Source organism: Panthera pardus, unplaced genomic scaffold, assembly GCF_024362965.1.
Source record: "Panthera pardus isolate Hobbes unplaced genomic scaffold, ASM2436296v1 HiC_scaffold_25, whole genome shotgun sequence".
NCBI lineage: Eukaryota > Metazoa > Chordata > Mammalia > Carnivora > Felidae > Panthera > Panthera pardus.
This window is the reverse complement of record NW_026526821.1, coordinates 30,833,496-30,854,886: the sequence shown is the minus strand read 5'-3', so window position 1 is coordinate 30,854,886 and position 21,391 is coordinate 30,833,496. Positions and strand designations below refer to the sequence as shown.

The window sequence follows — 21,391 nt, the reverse complement described above, 5'->3', positions numbered from 1 at the left end:
CATGTCAATTGTTGGCTAAAAGCTGCCCTTCCCCAGCAGGGGACATGTAACCTCCAAGAGGAGATAGTTCCCACTCAGCTGAGGGAAATTCTAGGGAGAAAGAACCCCTTGTGAGCCTTTAGCAGCCAACACAACCACTCCACAGCAATGGAGAAACCATACCCCTTCCTGGCAAAGGGAATCTGGACAGGACACCAACAGCATCCAGTGCAGGTGAAATGCTCATTTTGTCAAGCTCACTTCACTGGATCCTTTTCTCCTCACCATGCCTGTCTTCTAGGAGACTTCCTGTAAAAAGTCAAAAGAGCCCTGACCTTGAGGAGAACAAGTGAAGAGTACAAGTGGCCCCACGGGTCTCTTTCACATGGCTATGGGTACGCCATGAATCCAAGCAAGTCTTCTGGAACACAACTTCTCCCACCTTCCACTCTCTGGCTCAGCCCAGGTCTCAGGACCCTATACCCCCCACAATAACTGGTCCACAGAAGAGTTCACTAAACTTGTTCTGTGGTCCCACAGGTATTCAGCTTGGCTGCCCCTAAGCACTGGGAGAGATGTTCCTTCCAAGTTGAGAGAGCTCTCTCAGATAGCTTTACATGAGCATAGTTCTGGCTAAGCTGCAAAGTAACTACATGAGCTGCTTCTCCAATTCAGGATATGATATAGAACACCTTCTTTCATATTGTCTTAATTAATCATTCAAGACCTATTAGTAGAAGTCCAACATCTCTGTGTCAAGCAGGCTCCTCCTTGCAAATTTTCTAAGGAACTTGGAGCCTGAATCAGTTTGAAGAGGGTTCATTCTTGCTTCCAAATGCCAACAGGAGAGAGAACTGGAGTCTCGCCAACTTCTGGGGCTGTAACTTCTTACTTTTTGTCAGTGTCCAAGACAGGTCCTTTGCATCCTTGTCCATGGCTGATGGACTTCCCTGGCCCAGATGCACGGAAGGCCTCATGTTTGTGATCCAAGGCTGCAACCATATTAGTTTGCAGCCCATGCTCACTCACCAGATCCCAGAGATGACGGCTAGGATAGAAGACTCCCACCTCCACACACGTTGGACAGAGCAGGTTCTCCCTCACCAACCCCTTGGTCTTCATACCAAGCCCCATCCTCAGCTTAGTGAACTCCACTTCTAGAGCCTCATGGCTCCTCCAGCCCCTGGGCTTGGTCCACCCCAACAGGTTTCCATAACTTGGCATCTCCAGGAACAGACATTGAAATCTTTGTCCTTTTTCTCATGAAAGATCCTGAAACCCTTATGCAAATAAGTTCTTCTAGTAACCTAGAGCTCTGCATAATGACAGAAAGTTTCCCTCAGCTCCACAAAACAAAAGACTTAGGACAGGTACTCTGGAGTCCTCTTGTATGTTATTCATTCAATGTTCTGGTTCTTCCCTCCTTCTGGCTCAAAATAGAATTGCACTTCTCTGCCCTCTTGTGGTCCAGGTGGGACATGTGATCAGTTCTGGCCAATAAGGTATAAATATAAGTGACACATATCACCAGGGCTGGCTACATAATTTATAGGGCCCAGTGCAAAATAAAAGTGTGGGGCCCTGGTTTTTAAATTCTTAAGATTTTCAAGATGGCGACAGCAGAGCATTAAACCAAGCACGGAGCCCTTCTGAGCCTGGGGGGCCCTATACACAGCTTACATGCCCATGAAACTGGCTTTACTTGCCACTTGCAAATTGGAGCGTTTAATTACCTACATGAAACACTCCAGAGGTCTTTCTTTTCCTCCAGAAGACCAGCAACATTTGAGATTGTGGCTGCTCCATCAACCTGGGTCACTGACAGCTACCAGGAGCAGAGCTCCTCCCCCACAACCCATAATGGGCAGGTGGCATAGCAATAAATAAGGCTTTTTGTGGAGTTGTTTGCTATTGCAACATAGGTATCCCATCCTGATTGAGGCACACCCTAACCCAAGACAATAGCTTTCTACGAGGCATATGTTTACCCCTGTAACACTGCCACTCATTTACCCTTTCTAAGCCCAAAACGATAACTGTCTCTCCCATCCTGTCAATCTCACGAACAGCTAGCTCCTTCACTGGATGAAAATCTGTACCTGGTTATGAACCACTTGCATAACTTTTCCAGGGCGTCTGACCCTGGGTAAGCCCTCAGGAACTGGAATTCTAGAGATTCTAAATATTTTGAAGTTTTCCATCAAAACTCCCTGGACTCTTGGACTCCACATTATAAATGCCAACACAAAAGATCCTAAACAAAAGCATTAACTCACAGAACTGGAAGTGCAGAGGTAGGGTAAGCTCTGGCTCCGTTTCTTAGAGATTCTCTCAGCTCCGCCCTCCTCTGAGGGGAGCTTGTTCTCGGGCTCCCTTCTCAAGGTGGCAAAATGGTGCCCAGCAGAAACAGGGGCAGTGTGTTGCTTTGTTCAGAATAGTGGAGAACACAATGAACCTTTCATTTAACCTTAAAAGTCCTTCTCTTCAGCCTCATTTGACCCAGCTAGGTCATGTATCCGTTCCTGGACCAATAACAATGGTGAGGAGAATACCAAGTGCTGATTGTTTCATTCATCAACGTTTATTGAGCATTTGTTGAGTTCGGGGCATTATTCTAAGTTCTGTGATGACAGGAGCTTAAATATGGCCTCTGGAAATATATATTAAGAGAGGTGGGATGGGCTTTCCATAAGTGGCTTCGACTAGTCAGAACTGTCCCACCTCCTTCCGTCCTCGGCTGGGCTGAGATGTGCTTTCTTTACCTGCATGGATTGGGGGAGTGGGAGTAGGGGGCAGGCTCCCAGCACAATGTTGGGGTTCTGCCAGAGAATGGAAGAGGGAGTGGATATTGGGTAGACAACCAACTATGACTGCTCTAGTCCTTTTTCTGAAAAGATTTAGCTTGTGAAGCACATTAAGACCTAATTTTGCAGTAAAACAGGCTTCTGCATAAATTGCAAACAGAAATGTCAATAGTGCAAACTCTTTTGCAATATTTTCACAGTATGTAGGAAAAGCTATAAAAATTTTATATCTAAGGGAGTTCATATTTAATGATTCCAAATCCCCAAATTTGTTAACCAGTTGCCATAGCTCTCCCCCCCATCTCTCTCAGATCAAAGTCAAACTCCCCCCACCCCCGCCCCGTCACCCCTCCTCTCTCCCTTTCTGCCTTGTCCCTAAACAATCTCTTCAGATCTCCCAATTCCTTCAAGGTTTGGCCATGACACCAACCTCAAGATCCAGGGCTCTTGCCCTCATTTCCAAAGGGATCACTTAGTGATCTTAATTATTTCATTGTGGAACTAATGCCCACTCATTATAGAAAATATGAAAAGATAGAACATTCTGGGCCCACGGGTAGCTCTGTTGGTTAAGCGTCCGACTCTTGATTTTGGCTCAGGTCATGATTTCCTGGTTTGTGGGACCAAGCCCTACATTGGGGTCCGCGCTGACAGTGTGGAGCCTGCTCGGGGTGCTCTCCCCCTCTCTCTCTGCCCCTCCCCAGCTCACCCGCATGTGTGCACACATGCTCCCTCTCTCTCCCTCATTATAAGTAAATAAACTTTTAAAAAAATACATAGAATAGTCAGATGATTAAAAATAATCATCCACACCCAGAAAATATTTTGGTCTCTCTCCTTTCAGTCTTACTTTTATGTATTTTTACGCAGTTGAGATCATGGTGAATCTATAACTTTATGTTTTGTCTTTTGCTCTTATGCAACATTTATGCAACATAACATGCCCCATATTTATAAAATCTTTATAAAGATCTTAGAGTTTAATGATAATCTGTCCTCAGACAGCCTGTAGTTCATTCAGTTTCCCTTTCCCTTGAGCATTTACTTTGTTTCCAGTTTGCTGCTACTATAAAGATTACGATCATTTCAAGCAAGAGCCTTTTACCAAATGGTCTCCTTGACATCGATTCCCAGACATGGAATGACTACATCATTAGATATAAAATTTTTACAGCTTTCCCCACGTGTTGTGAAAATGTCGCCAAAGAGGTCACACTGTTGACATTCCTGTTTACAATGTATGCGAAAAAGCTGTTTTACTGCAGGCATTAGCTTCCAGTAGCTTCCCGTTGCTGCTGTAACAAATTACCACACACTCAGGGGCTGAGAGAAACACAAACGTGTTGCCTTTTGGTTCTGGAGGCCAGAAGTCCAGAATCAGTTTCAATGGAATCAAGTCGAGGTGTCAGCGGGGCTGGAAGCTCTAAGGAAAAACCCGCTTCATTGCCTTTTCCAGCTTTATGACGCCACTTACAGTCCATGGCTTGTGACCCCTTCCTTGAATTACAGTCCCTTGCCCCTTTATCACATCTCCCACTTCTCTTCCACAGACAACTCTTTCTGCTCCCATCTTATAAAGATACTTGTGATTACCCTCAATTCCCACCTAAATAATCCAAGATAATTTCAAACTCCTTAGTTTAATGATATTTGCAACATCCCTTTTGCTCTATTAAATAACATTCAAGGCTTCCAGAGATTCAGGCATGGACATCTTTGGAGGTCACTCCTCAGCCTACACTGTACACTCTTGCCCACATCAGGCATTCCTGTTTTTCCTTTACTTTGGACTAATTTGATGTGTGGGACATTAAAATATCAAAGATGAGTGAATTTACCTTTTATTATTTTAGTAATTTAAATTTCCTCTCTTACGACTTGTCTGCTTCTTCATGTATCTGTTGAGATATTAAAACTATGCTTACCAAATTCAAAATTATTTTTACATATTAAGAACATCAACCTTTGGGGGTACCTGGGTGGCTCAGTCAGTTAAGCATCCGACTTTGGCTCAGGTCATGATCTCGCGGTTTGTGGGTTCGAGCCCCACATCGGGCTCTGTGCTGACAGCTCAGAGCCCAGAACCTGCTTCAGATTCTATCTGTCTGTCTCTCTCTCTCTCTGCCCTTCTCTCGCTCATGCTCTGTCTCTCAAAAATAAATAATATGTTTAAAAAAGCTTCTTAATTAAAAAAAAGAAGGGCGCCTGGGTGGCTCAGTCGGTTGAGCGTCGGGCTTTGGCTCAGGTCATGATCTCACAGTTAGTGGGTTCGAGCCTCGCATCAGGCTCTGTGCTGACAGCTTAGAGCCTGGAGCCTGCTTCTGATTCTGTGTCTCCCTGTCTCTCTGCTCCTCCCCCGCTTATGCTCTGTCTCTCTCTCTCTCCTTCAAAAATAGATAAAAACATTAATTTTTTTTTTTTTAAAAAGAACATCAACCTTTGGTTTGGTGTGTGTATTGCCAGTACTTTAATGTTTGTATGTTTTCAGCAACTATTTTTTTCTTTTATATCTCTTTTGCAATCTATGTTTGATTTACAGAGAGGAAAGTTTTCTCGGGGTGGGGGGGTATAGTTCTATGAGTTTCAACAAACGCACAGAGTTGATTGAACTGCCCTCTCTTGATATTGGTAATATGTATACTTTTCTGTTACTATTTTGATTTCTGTTTAATTATGATGGGGTGGGAGCAGGATGGACTACCGACAGAAATTTTTAATGTTATCTAATAAAATTTGTAACTTTTATGATTTCTTCCAACTTTTTAAACCTTATTAAGTATTCCCCATCTAGAGATTTTCTCATGCTTTTATAGTCTTTTTTATATTATAGTTGGTTCTTTAATCCATTGAAATTTATTTTGCTGTACAGTAAGATGAGACTCTAAATTGATTTTTTCCCCGAAGTTGTAAAGCTATTGTCCCAGTACCATTTATTGAATAATCCATTTCTTCCCTACTGTTCTATGAGTCTTCCCCAGGGAGTCATTTAAAGGCACAATTTGAGGAGGCTAAATAAACTCTTACAGTTTTTTTAAAAACCTGAATTTTCTTGCTCAGAAACACAAAAGAAATCTATGCTAAGTTTAAAAACTTTTATGATTAATTGTTAACATATCTTGGATTCCCAAACCAAAAATAAATTAAAAGTAGTTGTTGTTTTAAGTCATTAGTTTTGTCTTCGGCTCTATAGTGGAGTTAAAGTGAAAACTGACAGGTTTACCCAACCACCTAGTGGTTATCTGTGGGGTCTCAAAAAACTTCTACGTAAAATTTTGTACTTAGAGATGGATGGGCGGAAAAAATTTGTACTTGGTACACACACTTGGTGTGTGTACGCACGTGTGTGTGTGTCTGTGTGTGCGTGTGTATATAGTGTTTGTTTAAGCCCTTGCTCCCCAAACTTTGATTTCCCCAACCAGCAGCATCAACCTCAACTGACAGCTTTTAGCAAGTCAGGATCTCAGGCCCTGCCCCAACTTACTGAATGGGGATGTGCATTTAAAAAAAATTTTTTTTTAATGTTTATTATTTATTTTTGAGAGCGAGACAGAGACAGAGTGTGAGCGGGGGCGGGGCAGAGACCGAGAAGGAGACACAGAACCCGAAGCAGGCTCCAGGCTCTGAGCTGCCAGCACAGAGCCCAACACAGGGCTTGAACTCATGAACCACGAGATCATGACCTGAGCTGAAGTCAGACACTCAACCAACTGAGCCAGCCAGGTGCCCTGGGGATGTGCATTTTAACAAGATCCCCAGGTGACCCGTGAGCAGGTTAAAGTCTGAGAAGCACGGGCTTCAGCATGTGCTGAATTACTGCTTGATTTGGCTAGGGCTTTCATTTTGATAAATTCTATCTGCAAAGCATGGTCTTTTAACCACGGCAAACGAACAGAGACCCACCCAGGTAACTCCATTCAAGGGCACCAAGAAGCATCAAGGCAGCTCCACGGGCTGAGTTGTGTGGTTCTTCCCTCAACCTGAAGAGTTCCCTGGTCATCACTCCTGTTCTCTACCATGAATGTGACTCAGCCACTGGCCTATCTTCTTACTTTCCCCCCGGATACATATTGGCTGGTTCTTTCTATAACTTCCAGATAAAATTCCATAAAGGGATTGTCTGATTGCCTAATGATTGGCTTTACTCCAGGAAGCAGAACGTTCATGCCAGGCTCTCTCATGGCCAGCCTGGGTATTATCTACCTTGGGGCCCCTTCCTTATCACCAAGGGTGATACGATTTCCCTTAGAAGGGCCCATGGGTGTGGAATGCCCAATATTGTCACACATGCTTTTCTTACACTTTAAAGAAGGAAGCACCGTGGTCCATCACAGTCTGAGATCTGAGCTCTGTGCCTGAAGACGAACGGAATGTGTTAAAACATTCGTAACTTCTCCCCAAGGCACTTTGTGTGTGATTGGGTAGAGACTTAACTGTCCCTAAAGTCAGGAGTTGCTATCCCACCCATATTTATTTTTGTATTTGAGTATAGTTGACACACAATGTTACATTAACTAACGTACAGGTGTACAACATAGTGATTCAACAAGTTTATACACTGTGCTATGTTCACCACAAATGTACCTACCGTCTATCCCAATACATTGCTATTACGATATCGTTGACTATATTCCTTGTGCTGTGTCTTTTATTCCCATAACTTATTCATTCCATAACTGGAAGCCCCTATCTCCCATTGCTCTTCATCCACTTTGCCCAACCCTCACCGCCCCCCCCTCCCCTCTGGTAACCATCGGTTGCCCGTAAATCAAGATCACGGTCTTGCCCACAACTTGCTCATCATTTGACCACTAAAACAAACCAGATATTGAGTTTTCATCTACTTCTTTTGCCCTGGTGTTTCTCTCCTGGCCCGGTGTGTCTGGTTCTTAAGCCCAGTACCTGGCCTCTCCTATCTTCACCCCACATGCAGGTTAATGTCTCAACTACTCTGAGCTGCTTCCATATCAAGGACGCAAGAGCGAGCTTTCCAGGTGGCTGGGGAGGGCAGAAGCTGATACTTCCAAGGGCTCATCTCAGGCCTGGCCTCTCCATGCCAGCATTCAGAAGTCATTTTGGCCAAATAGGACACAAGGGCTAGTGACCATTTACTGAGCACCTGCCAAGCTGAGGGAGAGATAGGAGGAGATCTAGTCCTTACCCTTGGAGAGCTCACCATCTGCTATGAAGATAAACCAACTTACAGCAAAGAGAAAAGCAATTAGACAAAGAGGAGTTTTTACTCAAAAGTAGTAAGAGAGGAGAGGCCAGGTAGTCTGGCCAGAGTGTTTACTTTAACATCATAACACCCACAAGTGTTCGTTCATTCATTTTGTACACTAGTTCATTCATTCAGCAAATGTGTGGAGCACTCGGTGTCATTTAAATCCTCATGCTCCTGAGAGGCAGATAGTATTATCAGCACTTAACGATGAGGAAACTGAAGCCCAGAGAGGCAAAAGGGACTTGCCCAAGGCCACATGGCCTACAGGTGATAGGGCTGGGATTCACGCTGGGGGCTGCTGCCTGATTCCCGAGCTCCCACTCTCAGATGGTGTGCCGTTGGCTCCTTACCCGGGGTTGGGACTCAAAATAGCAGGGAAGGAGGGTGCTCCTGGAAGAGGGTGGTGTCAGGAAGCTTGCTGTTGGAAAAATGGGAGATGTATTCTCCAGATAGATTAAGAGGAGCATGTGCTGCCTTCTATAGAAGAATCTGGAAGGTGATAGACATTGGGGCTACTTGGAGAGATCTAAAGGGTAAATGACAACCAGAACAAGGACAGAGGAGCCAGAGGGCCTCAGAAAGACCTCAGAATCCTTGTCTTCCCCAGTATTACAAAGGCACATGAGTCTTTGCCCATACACCCCAATCCATGTAAGGAAGAAGAGGCAGGGTAGCTGAGGGTGGAAGCAATTTTATCCCGAAGATCCCAGGCATTAGTTAAAGGGAACTGGATAAGATATTGTAGCATAGTAAGTTCTAAAACTGGGGGGTGGGGAGGGGCACCTGAGTGGCTCAGTCAGTTAAGCGTCCAACTTCGGCTCAGGTCATGATCTCATGGTTCCTGAGTACGAGCCCTGGCATCAGGCTTGCTGCTGTCAGCATGGAGCCTGTTTGGGATCCTCTGTCTCCCTCTCTCTCTGCCCCTCCCTGTTCATGCTTGCTCTCTCTCTCAAAAATAAATAAACCTTTAAAAAGAAAAAGAGTAGGGGTGCCTGGGTGGCTCAGTTGGTTGAGCATCCAACTTCAACTCAGGTCACGATCTCATGGCTTGTGGGTTCAAGCCCCGCGTCAGGCTCTGTGCTGACTGCTCAGAGCCTGGAGTGGGCTTCGGATTCTGTGCCTCCCTCTTCCTCTGCCGCCTCCCCACTCATGCTCTGTCTCTCTATCTTTCTCTCAAAAATAAATAAACATTAAAAAAAAATTTTAATTAAAAATAAAACCGGGGGTGGGGAGACCAGCTCCCTTCGACCAATACTGAGTGGGTGGGGGTTCAGATAAGAAAACAGCCAAGAAACTAAAGACACCCCACATTTTCCCTAAGTGAGTTGCTGGCAAGTGTCTTATAAATCTGCCACACACACAGCGGGGTCACATCTGCGGAGGTTGGTCTCTAACGTAAGGTAAAATCATATCCAGTGTTTTGAAATACCTTAAAAATCCCTTCAAAGGCCACCATCCTGGCAATCAGCCTGGTCAAACTCCGGAACATAAAGCTGATCGTACAATTGATCGCTGGAATGAAAATGCACATGTTGTAACCTCACGATAACCGTCGAGCGTCTGGACCCTGGGAGGGGTCGTGAGGATCCGAAGGTCAGTGCAGCCCAGCAGAGCAAGCGTTCCCACTGCGACAGGGAACACAGTCATGGAAAGAGGGGGAAGTGACACGTCGGTCATGTGTGTGACGTCTTCATAGGAGATAAGCCCAGAGGTCCTGGAACTGAGACAGCAGCGGGCTGAGAAGAAAGTGTCCTTGCAAGGAAGCTTCTGCTCCTACGGACATTTATAAATAAGTTCAACAGCCATCTGCCTTAACTGCTTTGACCAACCCGCTGCCTGATCAAGAAGGCGGGAAACAAGAGGTCCAGCCTACGCTTCTCCAAGCCCACACGTCACAGCTAATTTCCACCTCCCCACTGCAGCCATGCCAGTGTGCCTGCAGCACTGATTCCAGAAGTAGACATCGCCTGATGTCCTCCCCTGGAACTAAGGTGCTGGAGGCCCACATCTGACACTTGAAAGGAAAGCAAAGCTGAAACATGACGACCGTCTTCCACAGATATGAGTCATGGCCTTCTCCCTGCATCCGTGTTTCTAATAAAGTCTTGCTGAAGGAAGAGCGAATTGTGGAAGGCATCAGGGAAAGGGAATCTGCCAGTGACTAATCAGACTCCTCAATTCTACCTGTAGGGATTCTGGAAGCAGGATGGGCTCCACTGGACTGTGAAAATCCCTGGTGGCTCAGGTATAATTCGGCCCAAAGAAAAATACTGGATTACCATTAATCTGAGTAGGTAAGGACTACGGATTAATTTAAATACTAACGATGCATGGTCTCACTTGTGCTCCCATACCAGGCAATAAATCTTGCCATCATAATTCTCATTATACCATTGTGTTATTTCTGTAGATCAAGGCTCAGGAGCAGCCCTGGGAGCCCCACATTTTCTCAAGTTTGAAATTCATTCATCAACGTGGATGGAACTGGAGAGTGTTATGCTAAGTGAAGTAAGTCATACAGAGAAAGACAGATACCATATGTTTTCACTCTTATGTGGATCCTGAGAAACTTAACAGAAGACCATGGGGAAGGGGAAGGGGAAAAAAAAAAAGTTAGAGAGGGAGGGAGACAAACCATAAGAGACTCTTAAAAACTGAGAACAATCTGAGGGTTGATGGGGGTGGGAGGGAGGGGAGGGTGGATGATGGGCATTGAGGAGGGCACCTGTTGGGATGAGCACTGGGTGTTGTATGGAAACCAATTTGGCAATAAATTTCATATTAAAAAAATAATAAAATAATAAAAAAATAAAAAGTTCTTATTTGGAAAAAAAAAAGAAATTCATTCACTTATTCAACAAATATTCTATGTGTATCCTATGTGCACCGGGGTTACAGTACCCAACAAAAACAACAAATCCCTCGATCTTAAGAAGTTGATATACTGTTAGGGGAAAACGATCAATAAACCAATTATTTTCAGTGTATATATATTTAATATATCAAGTGGGTGAATAAGGCACTAGAGACTGCTAGTAGGGGATGCTATTTTATATGAATGGTCAAAGAAAGTCACTCCGAGTAAGGATCCCAAATAAATGAGGAATGAGTCAGGCTGAAATCTGAGGGAAAACATTCCAGGCAGAGGGAGTAACAAGTCCAAAGGCCCTGAGGTGTGACCTTTCTTGGCAGGTTCAGAAAACAGCAAGAGGGGAGTGTGGCTGAATCAGAGTGAGCAAAGAGAAGAACAGTAGAAGCTCAGGTCAGAGTGGTGATGAACGCCTGCCTTGTTCGTCATGGAAAGGCTCCATATTTTACTCTGAATGAGATAAGGAGCCTTCAGTGGCTTTTGAGCAAAGAAGAATTTACATACGGATGTGACCTACACTTTTAGAAAGATAAATCTGCTTCTAGTATGGAAAATGAGGTTGGCAATAGTGAGACCTGTGGGAAAAGCAATTGCACTCATCAAGACCAGAGAAGACAGTTGTTCAAGCCAGGCTGGTGGCAGTGGAGAAAGTAAGAGGTGCTCAGATGTTGGAAATGTCATGAAAGTTGAGCCAATAAGTTTTGCCACCATGCTGGACTTGGAGGATTAGAGAAAGAAGGGGATCAAAGATAACTTTAAGATCAATCTAGACTTCAGTTTTTCAGAATGGCCAATATTTATTTACTCCAATTTCCAAAGAGCTCTGGAGAAGGCTGGCCAGCCCGGCAAGCTTTCCAGCAGGAAAGAAACAATCAGAACCGAGCTTGGGCCAACGGCCTGGTGGTAGCACCCAATAAGAAGAGTCCTCTGGAGGGAGGTAGAGCTCAAGAAGGTATGGCTTCAGCAGCATGGGACATGGTTGTGAGGTGAGAGACCTGGTCACTTCCATAGTTTTCCACACCTTCCCTAAAACTGCCAAACTATCAAAATGTTGTGTGTGATAAGATTTCTGTGACTATGGGCTTTGCGCCCAGTCTGTTGTTGGGAATTTGAAGAAATTGGTAGGAAGTCTCTGGACTCTCAGGAGCCATAAAATTGGCGATTCCAGCCACTTATACCCAGATACCCCCATAGCAGGGCCCCTTCCCTGCCAACATCAGAATTCTAAAATATATTTATTCAAGCGTTTTACACGGGCAGCTTATCTCCTCACCAAACTGGTGGGTCTCTTGAAGACAGAGATGACTTTAAACTATTTAGACCCTCAGAGACTTACTCAAGCTCCATACAGAGCCCTCAAACTGAACCTGATTGCATTAGATTAACTTGGATTCTATAATGCTCATCGAAACTGTGGCTTAAATTCTAGTTCCTTCATTATCTTAGTTTGGAGTCTCCCAAAAGCAGACCCTGAGACAAGAATTGCCATGGAAGTGGTTTATTTGGGAAGTGATGTCAGACAGCACCAAGAAAGGAGTGGGAAAGTAAGACAAAGCAGGGAAGGCTGCCCATGCAGGGGACATCATGAGCAGGTCACCACAGTGAAAAACTAGGAGCTCACTTCAGCTGGAGAGTTCTTAGTGACTGTATAGAGCACACATCAGAGTGTCCCACATAAGGGAGAGGAAGCTAGAGTGTTTATCCACCAACTCTCATCTGCCATTAGTTCAGGGCTACTCACAAGACTCCTAAGCTCCAGCATTCCAGCCTGCCTTATATAAGGCAATTCCAAAAACTGGGGAACATCCTCAAACAGTTTCAAGTGCTTATAGCAGGAAGCTTTAGGAGGGAAAGGGAATAGTGAGTGCCAAAGGGATAACATGGGGAGGGCATCAATAGCAATTGCAAAACTAATTTTCTTCCTCTTTTAAGTGATAAAGACAATGCTGGCTCACAGAAAAACTAAAAAGAATGGTTGCATCAATCCTCTCTCTCTCTCTCTCTCTCTCTCTCTCTCATATTTTCTCCCTGTTTCCATGTTGCTGGCTTTCTTTGGTATTGGCTTCACTCTGAGCATCTCTTCATGTCTTCGTGGGTCAATGGCAATAAGACCATAAGAACAACTCCAATGTAACATCATTTGACGTCATCCTCACATTCAGAAATCCCAGAAGAAAGAGATTTGCTTTCCCAAAGCCTTCAATAAACATCTCATTGGACCAGGCTGAGTCATTTGCCCATGCCTAAGAGGGGCCATAGGAATGAAATAAGGTCGTTTGAAAGTCCAGGACTGTGGACCCACCCAAGAGCCTTAGAGGTTCGATTTAACTCCACAATAACAACATAAACAATGTGATGAATCAAAGGCCTATAAAGGGGTAGACATTTGTTCAAAATCACACAGCCACTATGGGCAATCAATAAGAGAATGACGGACCACGCAATAGAAAAATGGGCCAAAGTTTTGAACAGGCTTGTTTTGAACAAGCCCTTCAATAAAGAGGGTAACCAAATGGTCAATAAACATATGAGGTGCCCAAACCCATCAGTCATAAGGGAAATGAAAATTAAAACCATAATATCATATCATTACACAACCATTATGATGGCAAGGATGAAAAATACAAAAAGTACCAAGTATTGGCAAGAATACAGAGCAATTGGAAATCTCGTACATTGCTAGTAAGAGTGAGGTTGCTGAAAACGTTTTGGAAAACTACTTTGTATTAGCTACAAATGCTAAATGCATGCCTATTCTATGGCCCAGCAATCCCATTTCTTGGAGCATGTGTAATAGAAATGCAAACATATATCCATCAAGACATGCACAAGAATGCCATAGCAGCTTTATTCATAGTAGCTAAAAACTGGAAATGAATCACACATCCTTCAAAGGCAGAATGAACAAATAAACCATGGTCTACCATAAAATGAAATACAGTACAGCAATGAAAAAGAATGGCCTGTTGTTGCACACAATGTGGATAAATCTCACATACACAATGTTGAGGGGGAAATGACAGACGTAAAAGAATATGCACTGAGTAATTCCATTCATATGAGTTTCAAGAACAGGCAAAATTAATCTACATTATTAAAAGTTAGGATAGGGGCACCTAGGTGGCTCAGCTGGCTTAGTGTCCAATTCTTGATTTTGGTTCAGATCATGATCTCATGCTTCGTGGGATCGAGCCTTGCATTTGGCTCTGTGCTGACAGCATGGAGCCTGCTTGGTATTCTCTCTCTCCCTCTCTCTCTCTCTCTCTCTCTCTGTCTCTCTCTCTCTGCCCCTCCCCAACTCATGCATGCTCTTTCTCTCTCTCAAAGTAAATAAATGAACTTAAAAAAAAAGTCAGGGTAGTGGTTACCCTTGAGGAGGTAGTGACTGGGAAGAGAGCACAAGGTGGGGGATTTGGAGGTGCTAATCATATTCTGTTTCTCTGAGTGCTGGTTACACGGGTGAGTTCAGTTTGTGAAAATTCATCAAGGAGCAGTACACTTTTGTCCACTCTTCAGAATGTATGATAGAATTCAATTTTCTTTAATTTCACGAAAGACAAAAAATTATCCATCTTGTTAATTAAAGAACTGCAATTAAAAAAACCAGGGCCTTTCTGTCCCAATCAGAAGGTTTTCTACCAAACAAATTCTTCAGCACACATTCAGGGTCCCCTTTAACCGGTCCCCAACAAAGCTGGTTGCTTCTCTGTTTCACTTTATTGGAGAATGGAGTCCCGTTGCCTCTCTTATCCTTACCCATGTATGAAGGTAGCTTCCCAGCCTGGCCTGGATCTTTCCCTTGGCAGCTTGTACCACCCTCCCTGCTCTGGGTGGGAGGTAGCTGCCAGGATTCCAGCCTCCCTTTTCACCAGCTCTTTCTCTTCTGGAATTTCCTTGAGCCAAATGTTCTTTGAGTCTTTGGCTGGTCTTGCTGAGCTCTTTCCAACTCCTGTTTAATTCCTTCAATGGGTAAAAGTGTTCCAGATTCAGGATGAACAGATGGACGCATGAAAAATGAAATTCACATAGTCATGAAAGCCTTTGGTCCTCATTGCCAAGGTCAGATTATAGAATCCCCTAGAATTCAGGTCATAGTAGACCCTCTACCCCATAAGAAATTTGAGATCATGTGCCCTCAGGGCTCCAGCTGTGGATGGGCTACACTCAGGGACCCACTCTGTCTTTGTTGGTCTCCTTGAGGTGATAGTATGTTTCTGGAACAATATGGGAAATTGGACTTACAAGTTAGTCTAATGGCTGGGGTGGGAAAAATCAGTCTATGGCCAGTATAGGGTGTTCTCTGAGGCCAGGACTGGAGGTAAGTCTGAGATGGGTCAGAAGTCCATCCATAGCCCCAGGGGGTAGGTCATAACCACCAACTCAAGTTTCCCTCAGTGAGGAACAGATCAAGTTCTGTGTCAAGACAAAGGTATGCAGATCCCCTGGTAAAAGATACCCAACCAGCCACTCTGACTCAGAAAGAAGATGTGGGTTTTGGCTGGCAAAAGTGGTACTTTCTCCCAATATCCAAACTACTTTGTAGTAAACTTTCAAGTCAAGGCACGTCTTTTGGCAATACTCAGGACTTAACAAGCTTCAGGGTCACCCCAAGTTCATTTCAATCTCTTTCTTCTTTAGCAAAGAGCTTACCCTGAGAAACCCTGCTTCCCAGGCCCACCTGACCCTTCCCTTGACCTCAGACCTACCTCCAAGTGCATCCCCTCAGGCCCTCAACACTCATTGTCTCCCAGCTCTCATCATGAGCACAGTGAACCCCAACAATCTCAGAAGGTTTCATAAACCTTACACCCACAGGTTCTCATGTCGAGGCCATCTCCATAGTTTGGGTGACCCTGGACACACTCTCTGAAATAAGGATTCAAGTGCAAGTTTAATCTGGGAAGAAGTGACAGCAGGAAACACTCGCAGGAGAGTTCAGAACTGAAGAAAGAGAGAAAGAATCCCTCCAAATGGGTTATATTATCCAGCAAGTTACCACCGTAGGCTTCTGGAGCTACCCCCATTGTGGAAGCATGGGAGATCATGCAGAACACCCTTCAGAGTTACCTCAACTGAGGATGAGGAAACTGTCGAGGTGTCTTTCCTGCTCTGTGGCTCTCGGACACTTCTTGATTGTCCTATACACAGGCCACATGCGCTCCCCAGCCGGAGAAGGAAGTCCTGGGGCAGAGTCCCAATGTTCACCATAAGCAGCTTTTAGGGTGCAGAGTGAACGCTGCATGGCTGTGGGCACCAGCAGCATCCGCTAAGGTCCTCATAATCATATTGCCAGCATCCCTCACGCCAGTGATCACAGAGGACTGATCAAGCACTTGGCCCTATGTATGGCTGTGCCATCGGGACAGAGAAGAAACTCGGGCCCCAGCCTTGGGCAGACAAAGTTCACACCTGCAGCAAGAGCCAACATCTAACCAGATGGCCAGTAGCCCCTGGCCTGACATATGACCTTTATGAACATGCGCTACGTAAGAACAAGTGTAGGAAGAAGAGGAAGAACAGGAGAAGGGATGCATCTACAAGTTGGCCTTGACTAATGCACGGAACTGCACTGGCAGAAGGAGGAGAGTAGGCCTGCAGGGTCAGAAGGGGTGAGGGGGTGAGCAAGGCTGGGAACGAGGGTACAGCTAGCTGTGCGTAGGGCTGGCAAGGTAGGTCCAAAGCAATTTAGTCCAGCAGCCAAGTATCCATTAGCTCCCTCTGTGCCCATGGTGTGGAAAGCAGGAATGTTGGTTTGATTAATTATGCATTCTGCTGTGGTTATCATTATTTATGGATTAGAGGGTAAAGAATCATCAGGCGGTGCCAGAACAGCAAGAATTCAGGAAGTTAGCTCGGACGAAATAAGTGATAGGGATCCATGGAAGCTGCTTGGGCAGGGGAGTGGCCTGATGAGTCATTCACATTTGCGGCTGTGCCTTCACCAGGAGGAAAGCAGGTGTCTTCCAGGGCCTCTATATTCCTAGTAGAGCATCTCCTTCCGTCCTCCAGAGAGCACCCCCTTCAGCCCACCCTGCATGTCTACCTGAGGGCACTGTCTGATGGGGGAGGGGCTCCCCTGGGCACAGAGCATGCCAGAAGTGCCCCGGGGTTACCTCCTCAGCGGCAGCCCTCACCCAGTGAGGGAGGGCACTGGGGAGCAGTGCTCCAGCCACCTGCCCCCTCGGGGGGATATTCGAGCAGAGGCCCCCAGCAGGACAGGGTTTCCTGAGGGCCCCCACCAACCCGTTAATGCCCTCCACTGGTGTTTTCTCCCTTCCCTGTCTCACCGCCCCACTCCTCAGAGTGACTCCTGCCAGAGTCCCCCAGATAACCTCCAAACAACTATCTCGAATAACCCCCTTGGATCCAAATTGTTGTCTCAGGGTCAGGTCACAATACATAGCACGAGACAGAGAAAACATGTGTATGGCACTTACATATGAGAATTGCAAGTAGAAATGTTTAATAATCTTTCTCTGGATCTGAGGGGGCTGGCAGGGAACTTGAGAACAGGAGAAGGGGGGCTGAAGGCAGAGAACTCTGGGGGGTAAGTCAAATATTTTCTTTTCTCTTTTTGATGAAGCAACGGTGGTAAAATCAACTCAACAGTTATTCATAAACCACCATGTTAAGGGAAGAGCGTCTTAAACAGATCGCTTAAATTGTCCAGGGCACCCAACCAGCCTGCTCATTGAGGCAGAGCGTAAGTGCCAGACGGAGATACAGCACCTGTCCTGGTTCCGTCTGTCCTCAGACTCCCATCCTGTCTCCCGGGCACCCATCCCCATTCATGCAGTCACTCAGCTCCCTAACCATGACGCCAGGGAAAGTGACACTAACAGTGTCCTATTGATAACCCCCACTTGCACTGCCACACCCCACACCCAGCTGCTAGCACCCACCTGTTCCCTGGCCACTGGAGTCCGCTGTGCTGCCTATAGCACCGGCTAGACACGCCAAACGCCCCAGGATCGGCTCTCAGCCACGACTGGAGTTGGTGGCTGACGATGCAGCAATCCCCTCTGGCTGGGGTAACCTTGAGACATGCACTCTACCTTGCCTCCCAGGGCTTCCTGTAGAGCTGAGCCCCACTGCCCTCCATGGTAACAGACTGAAAACACCTCCTGCAGTGGGCTGACTTCCCTTCTCTGTCTCACTTCCTGCTCCCTAGCCAGTGTTTCCTGGGATCGCCTCCCAAGTAAGGTGCTTGCACTCACATGCTTGCCTGGCTCCTGCTTCTTGGGGAACCCAGCTCAAGGTGAGAGTGGGCAGGTCCCCTCTTCCCTCTGAGTCTGTAGTCCAGGGAATAATATCTTCTGTCCTCTCAAATGAGGGTGCCTGGGACAAGATAGGTTCACTCAACACTTGAACACAGTAAGAGAACTGTCAACATTCACTTGATGATGATAAAAGTTCAACGCTCACTAGGGGAACGTCATAGCTATCACTTTTCAAGTGCTTAATACAAGTCAGTTCATCTCCTTTGAACTGGGTGACCAGCCAGTGAGGTGGGATTTATTATCCCAATTCACAGTTGAAGATACTGAGGTTCAGAGAGTTTTAGGAACTTGCTCAAGGTCAGAGAGGAAGTGATGGTGCCAGGATTTAAATCCCATTTGACCCCAAACTCTGTTCTTATACCCCTATGCAAAACTCTTTCCAAATAAAAAAGCATCATCTTTATATCCGGTGTTGGTTGCCTATTGAATTGGGGGGAGGGGGGAACTACCTCTTTTTACCTTGAAAACCCCTGTTTAACTTCAACATTCAGCTCAGGTTTCACTTCATCATGGAAGCGCTCTCTGCCCCCTTCCCCAGTAAGGCTGGGCTAAATGCTCAGGCCCCCACTGGACTCCATGCGCATGCCTCAAACCCTGCTGTGATTTTCCATCTACTTTGCTGCCTACACTCACCTCCCTGCCCAGCTTGAAACGGCTTCAGGAAATTTCCCAACCACATGTGCCCAAAGGCCTGGGGCCCCTCAGGATACCAAGAAGCAAGAGTAATAATAACAACAAAAACAACAACTCAATAAACAAAGAAGTGACTATCATGAGGATGCAATGTCTCCCTACACATCTCTGTCAAAAGAAAAAGAGAAAGTGTCCTTTAGTCAACATGCCCCCTTAGCTTTTCTGAGGCTTGTTTTCCTCCTCTGGTCTCAGTGACCCCCACAGCCTTCCACTTCTGACAAGCGGTGCTTCTAGGGGTGTCCTAGGCCTGCTGGGCATCTCAGGGGAGACAAGGAGTGTAAGATCTCCTTCAGGAACTTATCCTAAAGCTCTTAGACATGGCCCAAACGACAGTATGGGCCCAGGTGCCAAATGGATTCAGACTGGGGGAAGTTAGAAAAAGAAGGAATCAGAGCCATGTTTCTGTCTTCCCCTGTGATGAGAATACCTGTGAATGGTCAGGGATGGGGTGGATTCTGGCAGGGGGTGAGGAAATGGGAATAGGAAGAGGGCCAGGCTAGGGTGTGAGATCAACCAAAGTGCCAGGGGAGTAACTTTGGATCAGTACTGCAGGAGGTCACATCAGGGACAGGGGAGCTGGGATATTGATACCTCGGTCAGTCATTAGTTAAAAGCTGCCCTCGGCGTGTAAATTTCCAACTTACTCGCAGTCACAAGGTAGGTTCCAGCATGAGGGAGCCTGGGAAATGTAGTTCTCTACAACCTAGAGCAGAGACCAGTGAAGGAAGAGAAATGAGTCTGTGAGCAAACCACTGAGAGGCATGCCAGCTGACCTAGGGGACTCAGTCTGAGACTCATAATGCTTGAAATGTTGTTCCCAATTTCTATTTCATGATTTCAAGAAGATAACTCAAAGCTGGCCAATGAATTCTCAGGATTTCCTGAATTTCAAGCCTGGTTATAAGATTCCAACACAAATGTCACCCTCCACCACAGGACAGCTAGCTCGGCCAGGTGGCATGCACCTGGGAACTTCCAGCCCTGGAATTTTCAGTTCTCTGAAGTCTCAAGGCCTGGCTTCTTGCCACTGGAAAGGAGACCAGGACGAGGTGTTTCATGTGGAGACACAGCTAGAAGTTATGGCTGATTATTGAAGAAAAACCAGGTTAGACTGCCTTTGTGGTGACAGAAAAGTGGGCCTTGCTAAAGCTTTTCTAAAAATGATTATAAGCAAAGACATATCTGGGTTTCCCCTAAGATTTTTCGGAATATCAGTCTCCTAGGATGCAAAGCAACCCAGTGTCTACACACGAACAGCATGCTGGGATGAGAAGAGCTGAGGGGGAGAGGTCACTCTGGAGAATGACAGCAGGACACCGGCGAAAGGCAGGGACTCCCGGTACATCCACAGGGTCTCTGATCATTCCCCCTGCAGGGATCCCCCCCCCCCCACTGGTGCCTTCGAGCAAACAGAGACCCCCTTCATTCACCTCCAAATCTTGCTCAACCCGAAACGCCGGGCCAAATGTAGGGCATTTCCCCCACCTCCCATCAGGCCTCAGAGGTCCCATCAGGCCTCAAAGAAGTTGCCACACATCCTCACCCAGTCCCGTTCATTAAGAATTGACCCATTAAGAGTTGTGTGTCTCCCTCTCTCTCCGCCCCTCCCCCACTCATGTTCTCTCTCTCTCTCTCTCTCTCTCTCTCTCTCTCTCTCTCTCAAAAATAAACATTAAAAAAAACAGCAACAAGAATTGACCCAGACTCTAAGCACTCCTTCCATCCTCCTCACCATTAAAATATAGTGGTCCAGGAGACAGTGACCTGTAAACTCTGTTACTAGGATGTTTCAGTTTCCTGGAGCTGCAGGACCAAAGCCAAAGCAATGATGCGGTAATGGCAAGACCTCAAGCATGTGATGAGCCAATGGGAGAGATCTGGGAGGGGAAGGGGGGGGAGAGGAAGCCTCTCTGGAATTATCAGTCACCAGGACCAGGGGTTCTAGGGCTGGAAGAGCGTAGGAAGTACAGCTCCCTTTTTTTTTTTTTTTTAATGTTTTTACTTATTTTTGAGACAGAGAGAGACAGAGCATGAGCAGGGGAGGGGCAGAGAGAGAGGGAGACACAGAATCCGAAGCAGGCTCCAGGCTGTGAGCTGTCGTCACAGAGCCTGACGGAGATCATGACCTGAGCCGAAGTCGGACGCCCAACCGACTGAGGCACCCAGGTGCCCCCAGCTCCCTTTTTAATCTCCCACAAGCTCTCTGGACCCAGCACAAATGTCCCCCGGGGCACCCAGACACATCAAGTTATAGATGCTGAATTAGAAGGCTCTGCAATAGGGAGAGATGGGATGGGGACCAGATGTCCAACATCAGTGCCAGCTGGTCAACCAGTAATTAGTGTGAAAATTCCCTTTCCTCAGTTCTTAGTGACTTTTTATTCAGATTAAAATCAAGTCAAGGCCCGATGCAAGAATATCTCTTTATAATCCCAGAGCAAGCAACTCCCTCTAAAGGAATAGCCAGAAAAAATGATTATCTTCATGTTCTGCTTGCAAGGCACATGAATGTCTGAGCTCTGAATGCTTCTTCACTGAACAAGCA

The 21,391-nt window shown here is 46.0% G+C and overlaps 2 long non-coding RNA genes across 2 annotated transcripts in view; both read right to left on the bottom strand.

Moving 5' to 3' along the window:
- Positions 1-21,391, bottom strand: part of LOC109274749 (uncharacterized) — a 78,084-nt gene that overhangs the window by 24,827 nt on the left and 31,866 nt on the right. The gene's annotated exons all lie outside the window — the stretch shown is intronic.
- LOC128773488 (uncharacterized) lies at positions 13,698-19,891 on the bottom strand. The gene is made up of 2 exons (XR_008417769.1): positions 17,776-19,891; positions 13,698-14,833 (listed from the first exon to the last, which is right to left on the bottom strand). It is a non-coding gene; the product is annotated as an uncharacterized LOC128773488 (long non-coding RNA).